The following is a 13,273-nucleotide window of genomic DNA, read 5'->3' as shown; positions in this document are numbered from 1 at the left end:
ACCCTGCCTCTAACCCAACAAGAACCAAAAGAAAAAACCTTTTCTTTTAAACTGCATTTCAATGTATTTTGTTTTTATATTTTTAATATTTATATACACATTCATATTTATAATTCGGATTTAAAGGCTGACAGGGGAGGGAAGAGGGACGGTGGACAGAGGAGGGAGAGAGGAGGAAAGGAACGGAGCAGCGGGGCAGGGACAGGACAGGAAGGATCCGGGTTTGGGGGGGACAAGGAAACGGGGGAAAGAGAGATAACCGAGGGGAATACGGGCAGGAGCATGGAGAAGGAGGGAGAGGGACAGGAGTGGGATCCCTCCCAGCGCCCCGGCTCCGCCCCGGCGCCGCGCCCTGCCCGGGCTGCTGCGCTCGGCAGAGCTCGGCTCCGCTCGCCTCCTCGGCCCCTTTCGGCCGCTTTCGCCCACGCTCGCCTAGTCCCGCCCGCACCCGCCTCCATTCGCCCATTCCCACAGCTCGGCTCCCTCCGCCCGGCCCCGGCTCCCTCCGGCTCACACATTTCCTCAGGGCACCTCATTCCAGGGCACACAAACTGCAGCCCCTAAAGGCTTGCGGCTCTTTCAACACACACACTCCTAACTCAGCTCTCGGGACAGAGCTGATGGCCCCTTTAGGACAAGAATAGTTACATCTAAAAGCAATTCCCTCATTTTGCATCTCCTTTTAATTTAACCCCCCCAAAATCCCATCCATATCACAAGGAATGTGCAGTTCTGGTTCCCCCACCCTCAGTACCCTATTTGTACAAAGGACCTGGGTGCAGCACACACTCCGGATTCAACTCAATAAAGCCCAGCTTCAATAATCAGAACAACTGACATTTGTTTACAAATTAGGTATAATTTTGTACGGTGCTGCGTACCCTCGGAGCCGAGTCGAGGAAAAAGAGCTACAGCACTGGAACCTAAGTTTTAGCAGCCAAGTCATCTATAACTTGTACCATAAAGTAAACCAAGGATAACTACATTATTATCTGCTGAAGTTCTCCACTGTGGGTTTCGGGTACAGCAGCACGTGCTTTACTCCCAGCAAAAGCTGCTCAGGTTGGGGGAGCCAGGAAGCCAAGTCTCTCCACTTTGTCTGAACACCATCTTCCAGGAAGGTACTGCTTCTTCTCTCCCAGGCTCCCTTCAACAAAGTGGCAAATACAGAATCCGGTGCCACAGGAGGCTCTTGGCTGACCTCCTTGTGGTTTTCAAACTGTTTAAAGCGAAACAAAAAGCATAAGAGAAAAACAGCGATGAGTATGAAACAAAAATCTCTTTAGCCACCTTTGTTTTGAGATGAGCCCTGAACTGAATCTCTGGAAACACTGGCATGCAGTCCTGCTAGAACAGAGCTGCCCAGCAGGTTCCCCAGGGGCGTCTGGAGTGTTCACACTGCTGAGCTTAGAAAAACTCACCAAACCCAGCCCAGGGGCCTGTGATCCTCCACCCACCTGGGGGAACTCCAGGTGCTGTAAACAGAGGCCACAGCGCACACCAGGCTCTGCTGTGCCCGGTGAGGAGTCTCTGTATGAGCCCTGAGCCCTGGTATCGCCTCCCAAACACCACAGAGACCTCTTGTGCCATCAGAGAAAAGCCCTGGAGCAAACATGTGTCCCCAGCAGGATCAACAAGAGATGCAGAATTACCTCCTCAATAAAAACGCTGTTTCTGATGGAAATGTAACCTCTGTCGACTGCGAGGATTTTATAGGAATACTGGCTCAAGAATTCAGCGACTTCAAGGACTCCATACCACAGGTTCCTGGGACTGCTTGGGCATCCAGAGTCTATAGTATCGGTTAAACTGGTAGAGCTGAGGATACTTAGCAGCTTTCAGGGACTCGGGATCTTTGTCACAGAGCTGGAGCGTCAAGCAGGGAGCAAGGGGTTCTCTCAGAGAGTGCAGGAGGTCAGTGAAAACAGCACCAAGGTCCTCCACGACATCTGCTCCTAGAAAAGCCAAATAAATTAAACTATTAACATGAGCACGGACACTGGGACAACCTTCCTTACTTTGGGCCTTGCCAGCAGCCCACAGAGCCTCATGGAGAAAAGAACTGAACAAGATCAAAAAGTGTTCCTAGTGAACTATACACGTGCTCCTGGCTGCTGAGGTGCCTGAAAAACCCTCCAGACATCATCAGCTCTTGCTGAAGCAAATAATCCACATTCGCTGTGTTGTGCCAAAAACACAGCCGTCTCTTAACAGGGACGGACCCTGCCAGGCACCGCCTCAGAGAAGAACCGAGCTGTACTGGGGGCACACACCCAGCCAACGTGTACAAGTTAAGCAGAATTTTCTGTCAGAACTGGGACTTTCAGCACCCCCCAGGTGCTACTCGACTGCCACATACACACAGAGGGCTTCTTGAGGCGCTCTGGGGTTGGCCAGTCCTGCTCCAAGCTCTGCTGATGCCCCTGTGGTTTTAACGCTGTCCTCAAGGAGGTGGTAGAACCTCGCAGTATTTGCCCTTGGAGCTTAATTTCTGAAGTTTCCCTTGTGAAATGCATCCACTTCCTACTTAACAATGCAGTCCCCTCTCCCTGATCTCGGGAAGAGCTGCCCACAGGCACGAGAATCACCTTCCTCTCCTGATCGCCACGCTCTGCCCTTAAAACGCTGTGTTACTGAGGCCAACTACTTCCAGACCAAGACTGTCCATGCAGGGACAGTGTCCCTTCTCTTTAGGGTCAGGGAAAAAGGGCAGACGCACCTACAGAGCTTCAATGCCCCTCTTGAGCACAAAGCACCGTGAATCTGCACCTCCTTCTGCTTGCAGGGAAGATAATAAAATGCCTCAAGGTAAAAAATGATAAATGGTAAAAAATTATTGCAAGAGGGCAGAAATGATGCCACTTTCACTCCACTGCTGGAAATGACACATAAAACATTAAAAAAACCCCTGTACCTGTTCCATTTTCAGACTAAAGCAACAGTATATTCCTGGCTGCTAATGCAGCAGGGACAACAGCACTGAAGGGAAATGTTTGGATAATCACATCTTCATTCAAAGAGAACCCAATTTCTTCATCTAAGCCATCACTGCCCTCCATCAGAACAGCCAGCACATCCACGACATCTAATAAGTGAAGGAAAAAATGTAAGCAGAGGATCCAGACTTACTGGGAAAATAACAGACGTAGAATGCAACATTCCAGGAACACAAGGTATCTTTCTAGTTCTCAAAAAAAAAAAAACCAAACCAAAACCGAACAAAACAAACACAAAAAGCCCTCAAAAAAATAAATAAAACCAACAAAAAAAAACCAATCAAAAAACCCAAAGGCACATTTGTCAGGCAATACAATGTTAGGGGCAGCACAAAAATCACAGCTGTACTTCACTCTGGCTTTCAATGCTGCTTTCCAGCACAGGTTGCCCAGAGAAGCTGTGGCTGCCCCCGGATACCTAGAAGTGTCCAAGGCCAGGCTGGACAGGGCTTAGAGCATCCTGGGATGGTGGAAGGTGTCCCTGCCCATGGCAGGGGGTGGAACGGGACGAGCTTTAAAAAAAGGAGCCTTCCCATCCAAACCCTTCTGCGATTCCATGATTCTATGAGCAGCCCCAGGCAGAAGGACTAGATTTCCATTGTGGTTCGAAAATGCTGTTGCAAGAGCACGAAGAGAGATTTCAAATACCGTTAAAGTGGCACAACCACATCAAAAATTACGTTTGGGGGTAAAGTGGCAACTCTGCAATTCCAGCTTCTGATACCAAGGACACATGGAGGGCTGAATCCTGGAGGTCCTTACAGGACAGGATTTCTAGAGTTATCCATCCCCAGTTTGCTGCTTAGGGTTAGAAAACGTAGCCCCAAGTCTTGGAATTCTGTTCTTAGAGGGGTTACCACATACCATCAGCGTGAGAGACGGGGATGCTGATGTTTGATCCGAGTCCTGTAGCAACCTGGAGCACGCTGGCGTCCCGAACCAGGTCTGCTGCCTTGTCCGTGTAGGGGTAGGGCTTTGTCCTCAGCCTTCAGCAGGATCTGTCAGCAAAGGTGGAGAGAAAAGTAGAGTGCACCGGCTCCCAAGTGTGGGGGAACCATGTGCTGCTAAGGAAGACCACATGCTGAAAGTGGTTAGAAGCCGGGTAGGTTTTGGGAAGACAAATTCCATACTACTTCTGCAGGATTCTGTCTACAGTTCCTGCTCTACAAACCAAATACATGAAACGACAACAAACAAAAAAAACCCACATTAAATTATCAACAACAAAATAATTATTTCTACCTCAATAACCCCATAATGCCTCAAACCATTCCAAGGAGGGCAGCAGGAGGGGCGGGCAAAGCCAGGGCCCTGCCGGGCTCCCCTCGCTGCTGCCATCCTTCTCTGGTGCTGCCGCCGAGCCGCCTTCAGCCCAAAACCCACCCAAAAATACCCCAAAATCGTCCTAAAAATACCCACAAAAAACCCACCCAAAAATACCCAAACCCTCCTAAAAATACTCAAAAAACTCACCATAAAATGCCCCAAAACAGCCCAAAACCCTCCCAAGAATACCCCAAAAAATCCACCCAAAAATACCCTAAAACCCACCAAAAAATACCCCAAAGCCCTCTCAAGAATACCCGAAAACCCTGCCCAAAACCACCCCGAAACCCCAAATTAACCACTCTGAGCTCCCCATACCCCAAAATTTCCTCCCCAAACCCCAAAATTCCCCCCCAACCCCCAAAATTCACTTCTGGGTCTCGTCCTTGGTGTCCGGCGGCTGATGGGGCCCCCCCAGGCCCGAGGGCGGTGCCCCCAAACCCGGGGGGAGTTCGGGGTCCGAGTCGGGGTCGTCCTCATGAGCCACCAGCCTGGGGACCCAAAAACCGGGGGGAACCCCAAATCAGGGGGGGGACCCAAAATTGGGGGGGTTCCTGGGGGATTCTGGAAGGTTTTTAGGGCATCCCAGGAGGAATTTTGGGGTGTCAGGGGGTTTTTGGGGTCCCAGGAGGAATTTCAGGGATCCTAAAGGGAAATTTGGAGGTCCCAGGGGGTGTTTTGGGGCCCCAAAAGGAATTTTGGGCATCCCGGGGGGGGCTTTTGGAGTCCTGGGGAGAATTTTAGGGGTCTCAGGGGGTTTTTGGGAGAAACTTTGGGGGTTCTGAGTAGAATTTTGGGGGCCCCAGGGGTGGTTTTGGGGTTCCGAAGGGAATTTTGGGGGGTTGCAGGGGGATTTTTGGGGCTCCTGAAGGGAATTTTTGGGTTTCCGAGGCTGTTTTTGGGGGTCCCGGGGCTGTTTTTGGGGCATCCCGCTGGGGTTTTTTGGGGGTCCCGGGAGTGTTTTTGGGGTCCCCCCCTCACCAGTCCATGGCCGGTTCCACTCCCCGGTTCCCGGTCAGTGCCAGCGCCTGCACCCTGCGGGACCGGGGGGCTCCCGGTTATTTTTGGGGGGGTCCCGGGGGGTTTTTTGGGGGTCCCGGAGAAATTTTAGGGGGCCCGCGTACCCTCCGGCTGCTCCCGCCCGCCCGCCCTCCCCCGCTGTCCCCGGCCCTCCCCCGATGTCCCACCGGTGCCGCCGCCCTCACGCACGCCAAGCCCCGAATCCCATCTCCAGCAGCGCCTCCAGAGCCCACCCGGACCCAGTCCCGGTCCCACCGCCGGCCGCCATCACGGCGGCGCCGGGCTCGCGTCACGTGGGGGACGGCGGCCGGCGAGGATCAGAAAGCACAAACCATTCTGGTACGGACGGCGACCGAAGAGGGACAAAAAGCCTCAAAGTGTTGCGGTATGGACGGCGGTCGGCGAGGGACAGAAAGCCCTCCCCTCACTCACAGACACCGCCCCGCTCGCCGCTCGCTCCCGCCCCTCGCCCTTCCCGCCCCGGCACCCAGCGGCGAAGGGCAGGGCGCGGGCTGGGGGGCTGCAGTACCGCCCTCTGTCCACAAGGCGGCAGCACTGCCACCCGCCACACCCGGGGGCCGCCGCTCTCCCGGAGGGGAGGCAGGCGGAAAAGAGCGGCGGCGATCGAGCCCCTTGGAAAAAAAATCCTTAGAAATAAATGGCCCAAAAAACCCCGCACAGAAATTAAAAGACCCTGCCTCGAACCAAATAACGCCCCCTCCGCCCCAAAAGCCCTTTCTTTTTAACCTATACATATTTCCACGTTGGTTTTGTTTATTTCTAGCTTTACGGCAGGGAGGCGGTGGGACAGCACGGGAGGGGACGGGACGGGCGCCCCGCGCGGCATGGCAGAGGCAGGGGCCGCGCCCAGGATGGCGGCCGCTGCAGGAGCCGGGCAGAGAGAGGCGAATCTGCCGATGCCGGTCGGCGCCTGCTCGAAATCCGACCGCCCGCGGAGCCACTGAGCCCACAGCCCGTGTGCACGGCAGTGGAACGGCCGCGGAAAATCCCGCCGGGCCACGCCGGCGTCAGGGTGGTGTTCAAGCAGAGCAGTCGACAGACACGGCTCCCGGATGTTCGCATCCTTTTTTTTGCGCCCTCTCGAGAAGGTCAAGCGAGCCCGCGCCAAGGCGTTCGCAAGAAGCCGGGCCGTGGGGACCTTGACGGAGAGAGGCGTTTTGCCGGTGCCTGTCGGCTCCCGCCAAAAACCCGCACGGTCGCGGTGCTGCTGACCCCACAGCCCATATGCACGGCATCGGAACCGCCGCGGAAAATCCCGTCGGGGGGCGCCGGCGGTGCGGGCAATTCAGGCAGTGTAGAAAACAGACACGGGTCCTCGAATTTCAATGTCCTCCTTTTCGCGCCCTCTCGAGAAGGTCAAGCGAGTCCGCGCCAAGCCACTCCCAAGATGGCGGCCGCGGGCGGCGGGCTGCAGTACCGCTCTCTGCCCACACGGCGGCAGCACTGCGCCGTCCCCTCCGGAAAAGCCTCGGCAGCGAATGCCCCGAAACATCCCGCGTGGACAAGAACGCCAACAAAAAAAACCCTGCCTCTGACCCGATAGGAACCGAAAGAAAAAGCCTTTCCTCTTAAACTGCATTTCAATCGATTTTATTTTTATATTTTTCATATTTACATTCACATTCGGATTTGTAATGGATATTGATGGAAATTTTTTTTTATGATTTCTGACATTTATTCGTGTTCCATTTTGTTACATTTTATATTTTTATACATTGCTTACATATTTCTATAGTTAGATTTCTATATCTAAAAGGTTCATATTGCTTAAAATAAACCCCTGCCTCGATCCAAGTAAAAAACTTTTTTAAAAACCCTTTATTTAAGCTCCATTTAGATGTATCTCTATTTTTCGCATTTATATTCAAATTTATATTTTAAATGTAGATTGATGTATGGTGTTATTTATAGTCTATCTCTTCCTAATACTTATTTTTAATTCTATTTTATATTTTTATATACACACCAGTATACATTGATTATATATTTCCATATTTAGAATGATAACAAAATAAAATGCATATTAATATTTTTTCCATTAAAACCCTGCCTCTAAACAAATAAAAACAAAAAAGCCCTTTCTATAAAAGATGCTTGAATATTTATATTTTTTTTCATCATTATAGTCACAGTTGAATTTTTACTTTATATTGATTTATAAATATATATCATATATATAATAAGATAGCAAGATAGAATTTTAATAATAATTTATCTATTTCGTACATACCGCTAATACTTATATTTACTTACCTTTGAATTTTTATATAGATCTTAACGTATTTAGAATATATTTCTATACAAAGATTTCTAATTTCATTTTATTTCTATTCATAATTTTTATAATAAGATCCCTACCTACTACCAAATAGAAAAGAAAAATCCCCTTTATTTTAAGCTATATTTAAATATTTCTATATTTCTACTTTTGATTTTTACAAGTATTTATCTATTCTATCACAACATATTGAGGTACTATATTTCGATATATAATATTTATGACATGTAATGTGTTATAATAAGACACATACAGTAAAATGTGCATTATGTACTGTATTAATTCCTATTGTTTTATAATATTCATATATCCACATATATTAATTATACATTTCTATATGGATATTTATGTATATAATCGATATTTATATGTATATAAACATATAAAATACTCTACATCAAACAATATAATACCTAATAGTAATGGATAGCATTATTTATGTTACATGTTTAATTTGTTTTCCGTTTATATTTAAAATTGAAGTTTTATATTCCCATTTTCATATTTATGCATTTGTTTTGTTTCATTAGAGTTATAGTTAAAACACTGCAGTTATAATCTAATTCCTAAAAATAAAATGCCAAAACAAACAGCATCAAATTCCCACCAATACCGTCCAAAAAATTCAGAAAGGCTCCACCAGCCAACCAACTACCAGCAAAAATACCCGCACTACACTCCTTTCACTAGCAGCTCTTATCACGTCACAAAAACGAAACAACCGTTTTAAAAAAGACCGATAGAAACCCACACAGCAAATCACAAAAACCACTAAAAAGGAAAAAAAAAAAAAAAAAAAAAGCCAACTAACTTACCGTACTCCAACCCATACAAGAGACCCCCAACGTTTCTAAAAAAAATAATAACCAAAACTCTATCACTACACTAACTCATAAAGAGAACACAGTGCTCCATAAAATTAACTAAAAAGCCCCACCAAATAATTACAGCTATTAAAAAATCGGAACCACGAAGAAACAAAAAAATCACCACCCAAATAAAATAAATACCTAAAAAGATCCACCATGGAAATGCCCATGTTCCCAAAAATAAAACTAATAAAAAAACAACAACCAAATACATCAAGCTACAAAAAAAAAAAAAAATTATATTAACAACAACAAAATAAGTATTCCTAACTCAAGAAACAAATATTGCCTAAAACCATCAAAACACAAATACCACCTAGAAAAAAACACGTCGCCAAAAGAGAAACGTAACCACAAACAATATCTCCCAAGTTCTCTGCAACAATGAAACATACACGGCAATCAAATAAGCCAAATGAATGAAACCCCTATAATATAATAAATAAGAATGCACTCATCAATATTAAAAAAAAAAACTCACCGATTAACTCCAGGACACTCCCTCAAGCCCACCAAAACAAACACTATGCACTCGCGCTAATAAAAGCCTCCACAACCGAATTAAAAAACGACCCTCTACTTCATGCTACGACCCAGAAAAAACAGTGTAAACCTTTAGAAACACATCCTTTAAAAACATAAGAACCGATCAAAAAGAAATCCAACAACACTCAACCCAAAAAAAAACCTTGTCTCGAGCACCCGAAGCAAGAACCGTAACAACCAAGAAGCGCCCGGGGCCCTTCTCCTACAGCGACGCCGATCAAAAGCCACCGATCCCAGGAGCTCCTCAGGAGCGCCTCAAAAGCAGCGCAGCGAGGGAGGCTGGAAGATGCGGAGCCGCGCTCCCGGCCCCGGGCGCAGCGCGGCTCCGGCAGGAAAGCGGCTCCTCCGGCAGGCAGAGGCGGCGCCGCGCCGGCAGACCCCCGCCCGCTGCCCCCGGCCCGGCGGGGCCGGCACCGGGCCCGGGGGGCCCCGGCGGCGCCCGAGCCCCGCGCCCGGAGCGGACGGAGCGGCGGCACCGGCCGGCACCGGCCCCGCCCGCGCCGCCTCCCCCGCCCGCCGGCCCGGCCAAAGCTCCGCTCGGTTCCGCACGGCTCGCGCCGGCGCGGCTCCGGCGGGCCCGCGGCAGCCCAGCCGCGCCCAGCTCCCCTTCCGCCCCGGCCAGCCCCGGCACTGCCGGCAGGGCTCCGCGCCGGACCCTTCGCTGCCGGGCCGGGGGCAGAAGAAGCGCCCCGAATGCAGCGGCACAGCCCGATCCCCGCCCTGCCAGCGCTGCCACGGCTGCAGCTCCCTTCCTCTGAAGCCCCGACACTGACGCCACGCTCCGGCGCGCACCTCACCCCAACAAGGGCACGGAAACGTGCGCTCCCCTTCAACTGCGTCCCCTAGAAGAGCAGAAAAGAAGCGGCTTGCCTCAAATGATGGCAAAAGGGGGCTTCTTACCTCAATCCAAACCCCTTAAAAGGCGGGACCACAGGACTGCCCCCTCCGATTCAACCTCAGGATGACGAAATCTCAAAGAGAAAGGGGAAAAGTCCCCGCTACAAAGGCGCACCGGCTCACCTGCTTGGCTGCTGCTTCTCGGCACAAAGGTTTGTCCCTCGGCTCCTCCTTTGAGCAATGCTCCACGTTTCCAGGTGGGGATCCAGGTGATCCCCCGGACCCTGTCCGAAGCGCTCACCGTCCTTCCAGGAGACAGCCCCGGGAGCCCCCCATAAACTCCTCCAGCAGCTCCGTGCAAAAGCGATGTGAGGAAAACCCCCTAAATCAGCCCCCAGAGGAGCCGGCCCCTCCTCATCATCCTCACAGCTCACACCTGGGGCTGTTCTGAGCCCTCCTCATCATCCTCACAGCTCACACCTGGGGCTGCTCTGAGCCCTCATCATCCTCACAGCTCAAACCTGCCGCTGTTGCCACCCTCCAACAGCGTCTCTCCGTCTCCAGCACACAGCCCACTTCTCACAGACACAGATCCAACAGAAATCTGCTACAGGCGTCGGCTTTTTTTAATCCATCTGGTTACACGATTAAAACACATACATGCACTGATGGTGATTGAAAGAAAGCTTTCCCCTGGAGAAAATAGTCCTTTTGCTAGCACACTTTGATACACCTTCGCAAAAAGCAGAATCAGCACCAACTCCTAAGACCCCTGCCGAGGAACCCAGCCCTGCTCGGGGCACCCAAAGCAGCAGACCTCGAAAAAGGAGAGGAAAAGTAAAGCTTGGAGTGGAAAAAGAGAACAGAAGTACAGCAGCCTTTAAAAATGCCTGCACAGAGCAATAGTGGGAACCACTCACATTTCTTCTTTCCTTGCTTTCTGTGATGACATAAATAGGAAGTAAGAACACATTAAACAAAAGGCAGAGCTAGGATTTTACAGGTCTTTATTTTGGCAGGCTGCATGATAAACGCCTCTTCCGGGGCTGCGACACGTTTGGGGGAATGGCAGAGAACGGAGGCAAAAGGTGCCGGGGAGCCCTTTCTGTTCCCTTCAGCCCCTGCAGCTGATCCGCTGGTTTCAGGGCACTTGCTTGGCTCATTCCTAGAGAAAAAGGCTAGGGCATGATTTTCAGAACTACTGCCCATCCCCAGTCAGTTTCCTACGTTCCTGCATACAAATGAGTGGATCAAGAGAGGGCTTCTTTCCAAATGAGTTTAGCCATAGATTCCTCTTCTTCACCAATAGCTGTGAAAACGAAACACTTGCCAGGTTTTAGTATTCTACACACACCCCTCCCAGGGAATTTTGGGGCAGCTTTGGGTCCCTCTGCGGGACGGCACCCAGCGTGACCCGCCCCCCTCATTCGCCACCCACCCGCTCCCGCACCGCAGTGTGCGTCCCTCTCCTAGGGACCTTGGGGTGCCCCAAATGACATCAGTCATCAGTCTCTTCAGTCTCTAGCCTCTAACTCTGTCTTCAGCCTCTAACCCTGACCCCCGAAGAAGGCACAGGACGAGTCCAACTGCCCCGAACAGCAGCCCAGCACTCCCTTCCAGCCCTTCCCACACCTCCATCCCCCCAGAAAGGGACTCCGCCGCAACAAGGAAGGGGGGGCAGCCCCCAGAAGGCTCGAAGCTCCCGCCCCGCCTCGCTGTCGCGGGCCAGGGGCAGAAAGAGGGAGCGGCAGAGGCGGCGGGGACGCGGCACGGCCGGCACGGCACAGAGCGGGGGCCGCTCGCAGCGCGATGCCGGCGGAGCCGCAGGTCCGGCAGCGCCGGGGCGGGGTCCGAGCGGCGCGGGGGATCCGCCGAGAGCCCCGGCCCCGTGCGGGGACTCCCGCAAGGCCCGGGGGGCGCCGGGCTCCGGCCCTCGGGGCTTTATTCTCCGGCGCCCCGAGCCCCGCGGCTGCGGGGGAAAGAAGCGAAGGGGCGACGGGAAGAGAGGAGGGAGAGCGGGACATGCGAAAGGGCGGGGAGGGAGGTCGGGCTGCGGAGGAAAGCGGGCGGGGAAGGGAAAGGCCGGCAGGGCAGCAAGAGGGACGGGCCACAGAGGAGGGAGAGAGGGGGAATGGAACGGAGCAGCGGGGCAGGGACAGGAGAGGGAGGAGTGGGGGGGGATCGCGTTTGCAGGAAGAGGAGGAATGGGTTTAGGGGAGAAAAATTGAGAGAAGGAAGTGTTATAAACGAGAGTTTATTTTAGCCAGATTAAAAAATAAAAATAATTTTATTAGCGGTCAAATTCTATCTAGCCAGCCACACAGAAAGGACAGAGCCGAGCCCGGGGTCGACCCTGGGTGTGCAACAAGGAGTCAGCCTCAGCAGAGGTTTTCCCCTATGCCCACACACCTCCATCCTGGCACAGGCGGTTTTTATAGGGAAAATTCTGCCTGAGGCCAAGGTTTTAGCAATCAGTCCTTTCTTCTATTTGGAGTCCATATGTTAATAAGGATTTCTTTTTGGTGATGAGTAGAAAAATTCAATGTTGGGTGTTTACGGGAAGGCTTCATTCACATGGATCTGTCTGAGTATTTCCATGATATCCATCTTGGACGATCAGCACAGACGATCAGCAGACAATGGCCCATCTCCCGGCCGAGCCACATCTGTTACTTGTAAATCAGTTTCCAGTATACACTCAAGTCTTACCTACAAAAAGGGGGAGGAGGGGGGGAGGAACTAATACAACGGGCATGATTTAACAAGCATCCAATATTACATATTTCATACAAGGAATGGCGCGAATTATATTTACTATATTTATTATATTTACTACACATAACAGAAGGAAGGGTAGAGGTTGGGACGGGAGGGGAGGCTGAAAGGGGACGAGAAGGAAAGGCGGGAAGAGAAATAAGGCGAATACGAGCAGAAGGAAGAAAGAGTAGAAGGGGGCACGGGAGGGGAGGCCGAAAGGGAAGCGAAAGCAGTCGGCTTTGGGGAGGAGAGGAAAAGGGGGGAAAGGCAGAGAAATAAGGAGAATACGAGCAGAAGGAAGGGCGGGGGGGGAAGGAGAGAGGGCCGATGCTGCGGAGCCCGGACAGAATCTATGGGTCCCCAACGCGCTCAGAGGGAGCAAATGGCGGTTGGGGAGATTCCCGGCACTTAGATAACCTTGGCCCCGCGCAGCCGCCCTGCGGTCCCGCGCACCTGAGCCAGCGCCGGGCCCCGCACCTGAAGCTCCGCCCCGGCCCGCCGGGATGGAGGCGGGGCCATCGCTCCCGGCCCGCCGGGATGGATCAGGGGGGTGCCGGCCGGGGTCCCGGGCGGTGATCGGGGGTGCCGGTTCGGCTCCCGGCGGTGCCGGCCGGGGGTCCCGA

At 51.6% G+C, this 13,273-nt stretch overlaps 1 long non-coding RNA gene across 8 annotated transcripts; it reads right to left on the bottom strand.

Moving 5' to 3' along the window:
• Positions 1 to 839: 839 nt before the first annotated feature.
• LOC144248236 (uncharacterized) lies at positions 840 to 10,091 on the bottom strand. 8 transcript variants are annotated; one of them, XR_013341611.1, is made up of 7 exons: positions 5,675 to 5,977; positions 5,304 to 5,357; positions 4,694 to 4,813; positions 3,861 to 3,994; positions 2,915 to 3,085; positions 1,653 to 1,955; positions 840 to 1,219 (listed from the first exon to the last, which is right to left on the bottom strand). It is a non-coding gene; the product is annotated as an uncharacterized LOC144248236 (long non-coding RNA). The 8 variants fall into 8 exon arrangements; XR_013341609.1 differs by lacking the exons at positions 2,915 to 3,085; positions 5,675 to 5,977 and adding an exon at positions 10,077 to 10,091; XR_013341604.1 differs by lacking the exon at positions 2,915 to 3,085 and having other exon boundaries at positions 5,675 to 5,804.
• Between the last annotated feature and the right edge of the window lie 3,182 nt (positions 10,092 to 13,273).

The sequence above is a fragment of the Lonchura striata genome, chromosome 1 (assembly GCF_046129695.1).
Source record: "Lonchura striata isolate bLonStr1 chromosome 1, bLonStr1.mat, whole genome shotgun sequence".
NCBI lineage: Eukaryota > Metazoa > Chordata > Aves > Passeriformes > Estrildidae > Lonchura > Lonchura striata.
Note: the sequence above shows the minus strand (reverse complement) of the source record. Positions and strands in the feature narration are given on the sequence as shown.